Raw genomic sequence first — 10,266 nt, 5'->3', positions numbered from 1 at the left:
CACTTTGCAGGAGCCTGCAGGAGGCTAAATAAGACTGAGTGAGGGAGTGAGTTTGAGACGCAAAACATATTGCAAGATTTCCACCATTGCGCACAAAGGGGTGTTGAATTTTTTTTTTATCTTTCATTGAGGCATTTTATTTGCACACAGGTGTTACATCCCTAGAAGAATTCCTGGATGTCCCCCCCGCCCCTGTGTGTTTTCATCTTGTGTCGTCATGGTTTATGATGCCAGTACACTGACAGCAAACTGTCAAGACAGGAACAGGTTATCTGTCATTTTCCTAGGTCTTGGAGTTGCCCATCAAATCTGGGGCTGATCATTCCATAGTTGTTCAACCTGTCTGTGAGACACACAACAATTTCCCCAGCTCTGTGAGCATTGATGATTTCAGATTCTCCAGGGCAACCATGCTTCATCATCACAGTTAGAATCCAGATGAGGACTTTGGAGCACAGCCTCATAAGAACTTGGTGTTGGCCTCTCTTTTCAGCATGGCTGATGTGCCTGAGAGGTTTGGCTGGTACAGTCACATGTACTATTATGGCGGCAGGGAAAGATGAGGGAACGGAGACACAGAGTAGTGGCTTGCCATGGCCCCACAGTATGTGGTAAAGGCAGGGTTTGAACCCATGCTGGTCTGACTCCAAAGCCAGCAAGAACCATCTCTTCATGCTTCTGAGAGGAGTTGGGGTGAGGGATAGGGGCTTACAGGCCAAGATGCTAAATGTCCAAACCTTGGCCGGGCCTTCTGTTTGTTGCTTTATGACCTCCATCATCTAAAAGAGGGGGCAGTGGAGAAGAGATGGAGGAAGGTGACAGCTGGCAGGGGCTCCTGGAGGGTGAGAGAAGGCCTTGCTATCACTCTGAATGTACTTGATCAACTCTAACCAAATTGGTACCTACACGCTTCTCAGCTGTTGTATTGATACATCTTGCCTTGGAGGCCAAATCAGCCCTTAATCAAATTGGATTTCTTATTTCTGGTTATAAAGAAACCCAAGGAGATCAATAATAATAACAGACATTCAGAGAAGTGCATTACCTCTCTGGAAAAGTGAGGGGAATTTCTTTTAACTCAGCCAGTGCCCCACCAAGGGCAGGCATGTGAGCAAGTGTTCCTGGTGGCTCTGTTTATTTAGCTCTATCAGCACATCACATAGACTTCTAAATGCCAGTGCTACTATTTGCGGGAGATATGATAATATACATAGAGAACCCCAAAAACTCCACAGAAAAACTAATTAAACTAATCAATCAGTTTAGTAAAGTGGCAGGATACAAAATCAACACACAAAAATCAGCAGCCTATAGCCTTGCGGAGGGTTGCCGTGGTTTCCTGCTTCAACCGTGCTTGGGCAGACCCCTCCCCTGCTGCCACCCACCCGCCTGCCCGCTGCTCCCGCCCACAGCGCCCTAGGATCGCCCCCAGCCCTCGCCGCCGCCATGACGACCGTGTTCCCCTCTAGGTGCGCCAGAACTACCACCAGGACTCGGAGGCCGCCATCAACTGCCAGATCAACCTGGAACTCTACGCCTCCTACGTCTACCTGTCCATGTCTTGCTACTTTGACTGTGATGATGTGGCTTTGAAGAATTTTGCCAAATATTTTCTTCACCAATCTTATGAGGAGAGGGAACATGCTGAGAAACTGATGAAGCTGCAGAACCAACGAGGTGGCCGCATCTTCCTTCAGGACATCAAGAAACCCGACCACGATGACTGGGAGAACGGGCTGAATGCAATGGAGTGCGCCTTACACTTGGAAAAGAGCGTGAATCAGTCACTACTGGAGCTGCACAAACTGGCTACTGACAAAAACGACCCCCATTTGTGTGACTTCCTGGAGACTCATTACCTGGATGAGCAGGTGAAATCCATCAAAGAACTGGGTGTCCATATAACCAACTTTCGCAAGATGGGGGCCCCCGAATCTGGCATGGCCGAATATCTCTTTGACAAGCATACTCTGGGAGACAGTGACAAGAGCTAAGCTAAGCCTTAGGCTGGCCTCTCATAGCCAGGGGGTGACTTTCCTGGTCACCAAGGCTGTGCATGCATGTTGGGGTTACCTTTACCTTTTCTATAAGTTGTACCAAAACATCTACGTATAGCTTTCATTTGTAACATTCCTTCAAATAAAGCAATTTGTACCCGTTTAAAAAAAAAATCAGTAGCCTTCCTATACACAAGAAATCTGAAGAAGAAGAAGTCAACAAAACCACTTCTTTTATTATTGAAACAAAAAAAAAACCCAAATACTTTGGAATAAACCTAACAAAAGAAGTAAAGGACCTATACAATGAAAACTATAAAACACTATTAAAAGAAATAGAAGAATCAACAAAAAACTATGAACCAGAGACACTTTTTGGGGGTGGGGGGCGGGAGGGGAGGGATTGGGGTCAGAATGGGGGGGGTTGCAATTGTATAGGGAATATAAAAATAAAATTTATTATAAAAAAAAAAGAAATAGAAGAAGACACAAAGAAATGGAAAGACATCTCCTGCTCATGGATTGGAAGAACTAACATTATTAAAATGGCCATCCTACCAAAAGCAATCTACAGAGTCAGTGCTATTCCAATTAAAATTTCAATGTCATTCTTTGAAGAAATAGAAAAAATATTGATTAAATTCATATGGAGCCACCAAAAACCCCCAATAGCCAAATCCCTCCTGAAAAAAAAAAAAAAGAAGGGAATGGAGGCATCACTCTCCCAGATTTCAAACTATACTATAAAACCATAATAATCAAAACTGCATGGTATTGGAACCAGAACAGACACATGGACCAATGGAACTGAATATAGAAAACCCAGAAATAAACCCACAGATCTATGGTCAACTAATCTTTGACAAAGGAGCAAAGAATATGCGCTGGAGCAAAGAAAGTTTGTTCAATAAATGGTGCTGGGAAAACTGGGTCGCTACATGCAAAAGAATGAAGCTTGACTACTACCTCACACCATGCACAAAAACCAACTCAACATGGATTAAAGAACTAGACATAAGACCTGAAACCACAAAATATATAGAAGGAAATATAGGCAAAACACTACATGACATGCACCTCAAAGACATCTTTACAGACGCATCACCCAAAGCAATGATAGTGAAGGCAAAGATAACCAGCTGGGACTACATCAAATTAAAGAGCTTCTGCACAGCAAAAGAGACAATAACCAAAACAAAGAGAAATCCCACTGACTGGGAGAAAATTTTTGCACCCAATGCCAACGATAAAGGACTGATCACAAAAATCTATAAAGAGCTGATGAGACTCAACAAAAACAAAGAAAATAATCCAGTCAAAAAATGGGCGGAAGAGCTAAAAAGAAACTTCTCCAAAGAGGAAATACAAATGGCCACCAGGCATATGAAAAAATGTTCAACATTACTTGCAATCAGGGAAATGCAAATCAAAACTACCATGAGATACCATCTTACACCAGTGAGAATGGCACATACTAAAAAAACTAGCAACAACAAATGTTGGCGAGGGTGTGGAGAAAAAGGAACTCTCCTGCACTGCTGGTGGGAGTGCAAACTGGTCCAACCACTATGGAAATCTTTGTGGAGATTCCTCAACCTACTAAAAATAGAGCTGCCATATGATCCAGCAATTCCACTCCTAGGTATTTACCTAAGGACACTATAGTGTTGTTTTGAGAAGGATTCTGAGGGTCTGTTTAGGCTTAGTAGAGGAAGGCACTGTGATCAATGAGTGATGTATCTCATGGAGTCAGGAGGCAAGGAGTGGAGGGGACAATTTACTCCAGACTTACCACCTGTGTAAGGTAGGTTTTCAGGGAAGCAAAGTCTGAGATGGAGATTTGCATGTTAAGAAGACTACTGGGGAGTGTACCCAGGAACATTTGTAAGGGAGTGAAGGAAACTGGCAGTTCCCCCTCCCCCACTCATTTTTAAAAATCAGATCATTTAAGCTACTAAGAATGTGCTCCTTATGTTAAGTGGCAAATGACGATATTATGCATTTGGTGAAGGACGTACATCTTAAGTTGTACAGTTCAATGAATTTTTACAAATAGATGCATGTGAACACTTCCCATAACAGGATATTCATGGTTTCCAACAGTCCAAAAAACTCCCTCTGCTTTGTTCCCCTAAACGTAATCACTATCCCAATTTAGATGAATTTTGCCTGTTTCTGAGCTTCATACAAATGGAATCATATGGTCGTCACTCTTTGCCCAAATTCTTTCCTTCAGCATTGAGATTTACCACTGAGATTCATTCAACTTTTTGTTATGGACTTATGAAACAACAGTTAGTTCTTTTTTTTTTTAAGATTTATTTTATTTATTTATGCATAGAAGAACTGGAGCATAGGCCAGAGGTTCAGGAGGTGAGAGGATTCACCAGAGACAAAAGCGGGTGTACTGAAGTACACTGCTGAGGGGAGCACCAGGCGAGACAGGAGAGGTCTGCTGCACCATGTGGGCAAGCTCCCTGGCTGGGAATCAAACTCAGGTCACCATAGTGGCTGGGGATAGCTTGATAGTGCTGAGACTTTAACCCCGCGCCACCAGGGAGGCCCCAGCAGTTAGTTATTTTTTAATTGCTATGTAGTATTGTTATATAAACATACCACAATTGATATATCCATCCTTTGATGATGGACTTGATGGCTATTTCTGATTTGAACCTATTGAATAATGCTACTGTGAACATTTTTTTAAAGCTTTTTAGGTTTTTTTTTAAGATTTATTTATTCATGCATACAAGAACTGGGGTGTAGGCCAGAGGTGTGGGGTGTGAGAGGATTCACCAGAGACAGAGTGGGGATCACAACAGGCAGATGGACTGAAATCCACTGCTGAGAGGAGCAGTGGGCGAGACAGGAGATGTCTGCTGGGCCATGTAGGTTGCTCCCTGGCCAGCGGGGGGTTGGAACTTGTGCTGCAGATGTTGGTGAGAGCTTCACCTGTCTTCACGCTGTCTTTAACCCCTGCGCCACCAGGGAGGCCCTACTGTGAACATTTTTATGTGGTTCTTTTAGCAGTTATGCTCTCATTTCTCTTGGGTATATATCTAGGCGTGAAATATTTGATCATAAAGTTAGGTATATGCTTATCAGTTATTTATTATTTTACTTATTTATATAATTTTTCTCCCATTAAGAAACAAAATTGTCTTGTTCACTACTTTATTCCCACTGTGTAGCACAGTGCCTGGCACATGGTAGATGCTCAATAATTATTTGTTGAGGGGGTCCCTCCGGTGGTGCAGGGGTTAAAATCTCAACACTATCAAGCTATCCGCAGCCACTGCAACACAAGTTCTATTCTCTACCAGAGAGCTATCCACATGGTGCAGCAGACCTCTCCTGTCTCGTCCGCTGCTCCCCTCAGCAGTATAATTCAGTAGATCTGCCTGTTCTGCTCCCTATTCTGTCTCTGGTGAATCCTCTCACTCCCCACACCTCTGGCCTACACCCCAGTTCTTGTGCGCATAAATAAATAAAATAAATCTTTAAAAAAATAAGTATTTGTTGGGGTAAATGAAAAGACAGAGCTTGAAACTATCAGCTCTAAGTAAGTTATGATGAGCTTGGATTAGATCCAAGTCCTCCAGACTTCCATCCTCCCCAAGCTGAGATTTGGGAGCCCAGCTGACTCCAAAGGAGATGGAGCTGCAGGTGCTGGGTTAATTTCAGCATCCTGTTATTCTTTGAAGTAAAAGCAGTTCTCTCTCCCTCTCTTGGCCTGTATTGTCACAGCTTGAAATATTCTTTTGATTATGAGAACATTTCCCATTAAGTTGCATCTCCAGTTTCTCCCCCACCACCCTAGTATTTATGAGTTCATAACTCCAGGATATGTCACAATCAGTGTTGCAAAAGTGTATCTGAATGTAATGAAATAATTCGATGAGAAACATGGTAAGGAGACAGAATTTTCTCCTGCCTTGAAATCTATCCCCAGGGGATCGGTGTATATAAATCAGCACCTCCCTTAATTAAGTAAAACATTTTAAGGAAAAAACAAATTAATTACCACTTCATGGTACCCCCCTCCCCAGCCCATTACCCAAACAGTTCACGTTCCATAAACCTTGCCTGAATTTAGAACTAATTACCGCTCTTTCGGTTTGTTTATACTTCCCCATACAGCAGAGATCTGTATTAAAAAGTGGGATGGTTTTTTCCTCCACTTTCAAGATGATGTAAGTTGTCACAACAATCATGAAGTAAACCTTTTATTTTTATGTTGAAAATACAGAATGTATAGAATGTTGAGCATCCAGAGGAGGAAGTAAAAATGATCTTGGGGTATTGCTGGGGTGGTGGCGATAAGCCCAAAAGGGTCAGAATGTGTGGGGTGTTGGCCTTGGATTGTCCCTAACTTAATGTGTAACCTTGGGCAGGTACTGGAAGTCTCTGTTCTTGACATTGAGCAGCTTCCATCTAGTCACGTGTCTCCACTGTGAGCCCCCACCTCCTGGCATGCTCGTCCTATTAGAGGTGAGAATTCTATGTCTCTGAGCTATTTTGTCCAACCTGACCCAATGTTCTTCTTAACTCTCCTTCCTGTTGGCTCTGGTCTCACTCTTGTCCCATGGGCCTGACCTGTTCTTACCTTTGCTCTAAATCAGTTCCTGTGGCCAGGGCAGCTGCTGACAAATGCTTGTGTGTTCCTGTCTATCCCAAAGGGACGATTTCACAGTTGGACTCTTGCCTCTGACTGCCTTCCAATTGGTCCAGTACCTGGTGGAGCAGGCTGCTCAGGCCTGGCCTTGGCTCTTTTGGGGTGTGAGAAGAGCAAGAATCTCAATGGCATCTAGCGCAATCGGCCCTGAGTAACCCATTCCATCTGTCTTGATCTAAATCCAGAGCCACATCCTAGTGCTTGGGGGTAGAAAGTCAAGTCCTAACCTTTGCTTCTGCTACTTGCCTCACATGAGTGCCTGTACAACACAGGCACTCAATAAATAGAGTCACTATTTGAATTTTACTGAAAGATGTAACTAATCAAAAAGAAACAAGAATCCTATTCTAAAACATTTTAATTACATATGTTGTATGAGTCGTACATAATACAGCACATATATTATAAATGTAGCACCCAATGAATATTTACTTTGTGTGCCCCCATGTAAGCTCCACCCAAGCAACACACAGGATATTTCCAGCTCCCCAGGAAGGTTCTCTCCTGGTTAATATCCCTTAAAGATAATCATTATCCTAACTTCTATCCCCATGGATTAGTTTGGTGTGTTCTTGAATTTCACATAAATGTAGTCACTTGGTATCTATCAATAGTTTTTTCGTGTGTGTCTGGCTGCTTTTACTCAGCTACTATGTCTATGATATTCATTCTTGGTGCATGTAGCAGTGTTCTTGAATTCTTTTACAGATTAAAGAATTTTTATTTTATTTTAAAAAATGTATTTATTGATGCATACAAGAACTGGGGTATAGGCCAGAGGTGCCGGGGTTGGGGGGGGAGTGCGAGAATTCACCAGAGACATAGTGGGGAACAAAACAGGGAAACTGACTATAACACACTGCTGAGGGGAGCAGCGGGTGAGACAGGAGAGGTCTGCTGAGCCATGTGGGTAGTTCCCTGGCCAGCTGGGGATTGAACTCAGGCTGCAGATAGCTTCACAGTGCTGTGCTTAACCCCTTGCGCCACGAGGGAGGCCCCTAAAGAATTTTTAAATGATTATTGGTTATTATTATCTAGTTTGGTGGTATGCGGTCCTATCCAAATGCCAACATATCCAATACTGTCATAGTATGCAGCCACTCCCAACGGGATAATTTGGCTCTTGAGAGTAGTCCAGTGCATTCAAGTTCAAATGGAGCTGGGACAAGTCTGATTAGGAAGGTGTCTGACCACATCTCTCCCATCTTGAGCACCTTCCAGGGCATCTTTTTGTTGTGTTAATTCCCATCTCTCAGGGTTACCAGAGAACTCAAGCATCTTAGGAGCATTTGTCATCTAAGGGCACTTGGTTCCTGCTGGGGCCTTCTCTGGAGGACTAAGAAAGAAGGGAGTTTGAAGGCAGCTCCCTCCAGGTCTTGCTGAGGGAGTTTTGGACCAGACATCCCTTTGGGTGTCCAAAAAGCTACTCACTGCCAGACCAAAGGAAAAATCAGTGCTTTAGGGAAGGTGGGAGAGATGGGGATCTACCTTGTCTCAGGCCAGATTCAGGCATCACTTGTCCCCAAGAAACACTCAATTTTAACTTCTACCTTTAATTCCAAGTGCATCCTGGCAACTGATGCCTGGGGCTACCTGAGCCTCTGCTCCAGCATCAGGGTCCAGATTGGGGTGGGTCCAAAAATAGGATGTTTCAAAACTCCCCAAGCGATTTCAGGGCATGGTCTGGAACCAGTCTGCCTGAATTTGAATTCCTGCTCTGCCTGATATCATTGTGACCTCAAACCAAGTGATTTGCCTTAATTTTTAAAATCGTTGTGATGGGGATTATAGTAATTTGGGGGGAATAAAGTACATTAATGCACTGATACTATGAAGCACTTACAGGTGTGCCTGACATGGAGTAAGCACTCAAAAAGAGTACCACCACCACCACCATCATTATTTATCATAAATGATCATAAAGCATCACAATGCTTTTCCATCTCTTTTACTCTACACTCAGGCACTCTGAGGACCACAAGGTCACACAGTGAGTCACAGGTGGTGCAGGGACTAGGATGCTAGGGCTCTCTTGTCTCCTCCCCTGTATAGTCAACTAGTCATCCTCCCAATTCCATCTCTACAGTGTCCTTGGAATCCAGTCCTCTGCCTTGCCTGAGGCTACTCTTGGAAAACTGCACCAGCCGCTCCCTTGTCTCCCTGCTGCCACTTTGGTGCCAACACTCTATTCTAAAGCCACAATGTCCTCCCAGAATGATTGTTCTCAATCAAAGAACAGGTCACACCCTTACCTAAAATTCTCAAAGGTATGAATGGATAAATAATAAATATGTGTGTGTGTGTGTGTGTATATAGATATATGAGATAAAGTAGTATTTAGCCTTTAATAAGGAAGGAAATTCTGTTGCATGTCACAACACAACATGAATGAAACTTGAGGACATTATGCTGAGTGAAATAAACCAATCACAAAAAGGACAAACTGTATGTTTTCACTTACTTGAGGTATCTAAACCCAAAAGAAACAAAATAGAACAGTGGTGGTTAGGAGTTGAGGATCAGGAAGGAAGGAAAAGTTGTGTTCAGTGGGCAAAGATCTGTTTTACAAGATGAAAACATTTTAAAGCTCTTTTATATAACATATATATCTAACACTACTGAACTGTACACTTAAAAATACTTCAGGTGATAAGTGTTATGTTACTTGTATTTTTTAAAGCATAATTAGGAAAAAAAAACCAGAACTTCAAGACTCCCCATAACCTTTAGGCAAACCTAGACTCCTTCACCTCCAAGACCCCTCTTCATAGCCACCTCCTACCAGGCCCCACCAGCTACCATGTTATCCATTTCCACCAAACTCTTTAGCTTTCTCCACACCAGCTCACAATTGCTCACCAACCAACTTTTCTGGGCTGTTTTCTCTGCCTGGAATGTCCTTGTCAGTCTTTTGAAATTCTAAGCATCCTTTAAGAGCCAGCTCAAAAATATCTTTCTGTGTGAAAGCTTCTCTTAACCTATTTCCTCTAGGAAGAATTAATACCCAGAGTGTGTGGGTATATATTTATAATATCACTGCCATCACCACCTTTTCTCCCATTTAATGATTGCTTAATTCATTAACTAAGCACTGAGCATATGAGCTAAGCCCCATGCCAAGCGAGATCTATATCTATATCTATATCTATATCTATATCTATATCTATAGCTATATCTATATCTATATCTATAGCTATAGCTATATCTATATCTCTAGATGGATAGATAGATAGATAGAGGCATGTTTTTTTTTTTTTTTTTTTTTTTTTATTTATTATATTTGTTTTTTTTTTTTTGTTTATACATGCACTGGGTACAGTCAGAAGCGCGGGAGGGTGAGAGAATTCACCAGAGCCAGAGCGGGGAGCAGAACAGGCAGAAGGACCGAAGCACACTGCTGAGGGGAGCAGCGGGTGGCAGGAGAGGTCTGCGCACCATGTGGGATCCTCTTCCGGGGCCGGGGAGCAGCCGGGGATCGAACCGGCGCCACGGAGGCTGTGGGCAGCTTCGCAACCCAGCGCTCAACCGCTGCGCCACCGGGGAGGCCCGATAGATAGATAGATAGATATCTTAATATCTCAGTTAATCTTCATG

General features: G+C 43.0%; 1 pseudogene; it reads left to right on the top strand.

Annotated features, from left to right (window-relative positions):
- The first annotated feature begins 1,416 nt into the window (after nucleotides 1-1,416).
- On the top strand, nucleotides 1,417-2,156 carry LOC119253860 (ferritin heavy chain-like; annotated as a pseudogene).
- The last annotated feature ends 8,110 nt before the right edge of the window (nucleotides 2,157-10,266 follow it).

Source organism: Talpa occidentalis, unplaced genomic scaffold (genome assembly GCF_014898055.3).
Source record: "Talpa occidentalis isolate TD23 unplaced genomic scaffold, MPIMG_talOcc4v2.1 talOcc4.10, whole genome shotgun sequence".
Classification (NCBI taxonomy): Eukaryota; Metazoa; Chordata; class Mammalia; order Eulipotyphla; family Talpidae; genus Talpa; species Talpa occidentalis.
This window is presented reverse-complemented; position numbering and strand designations above follow the sequence as displayed.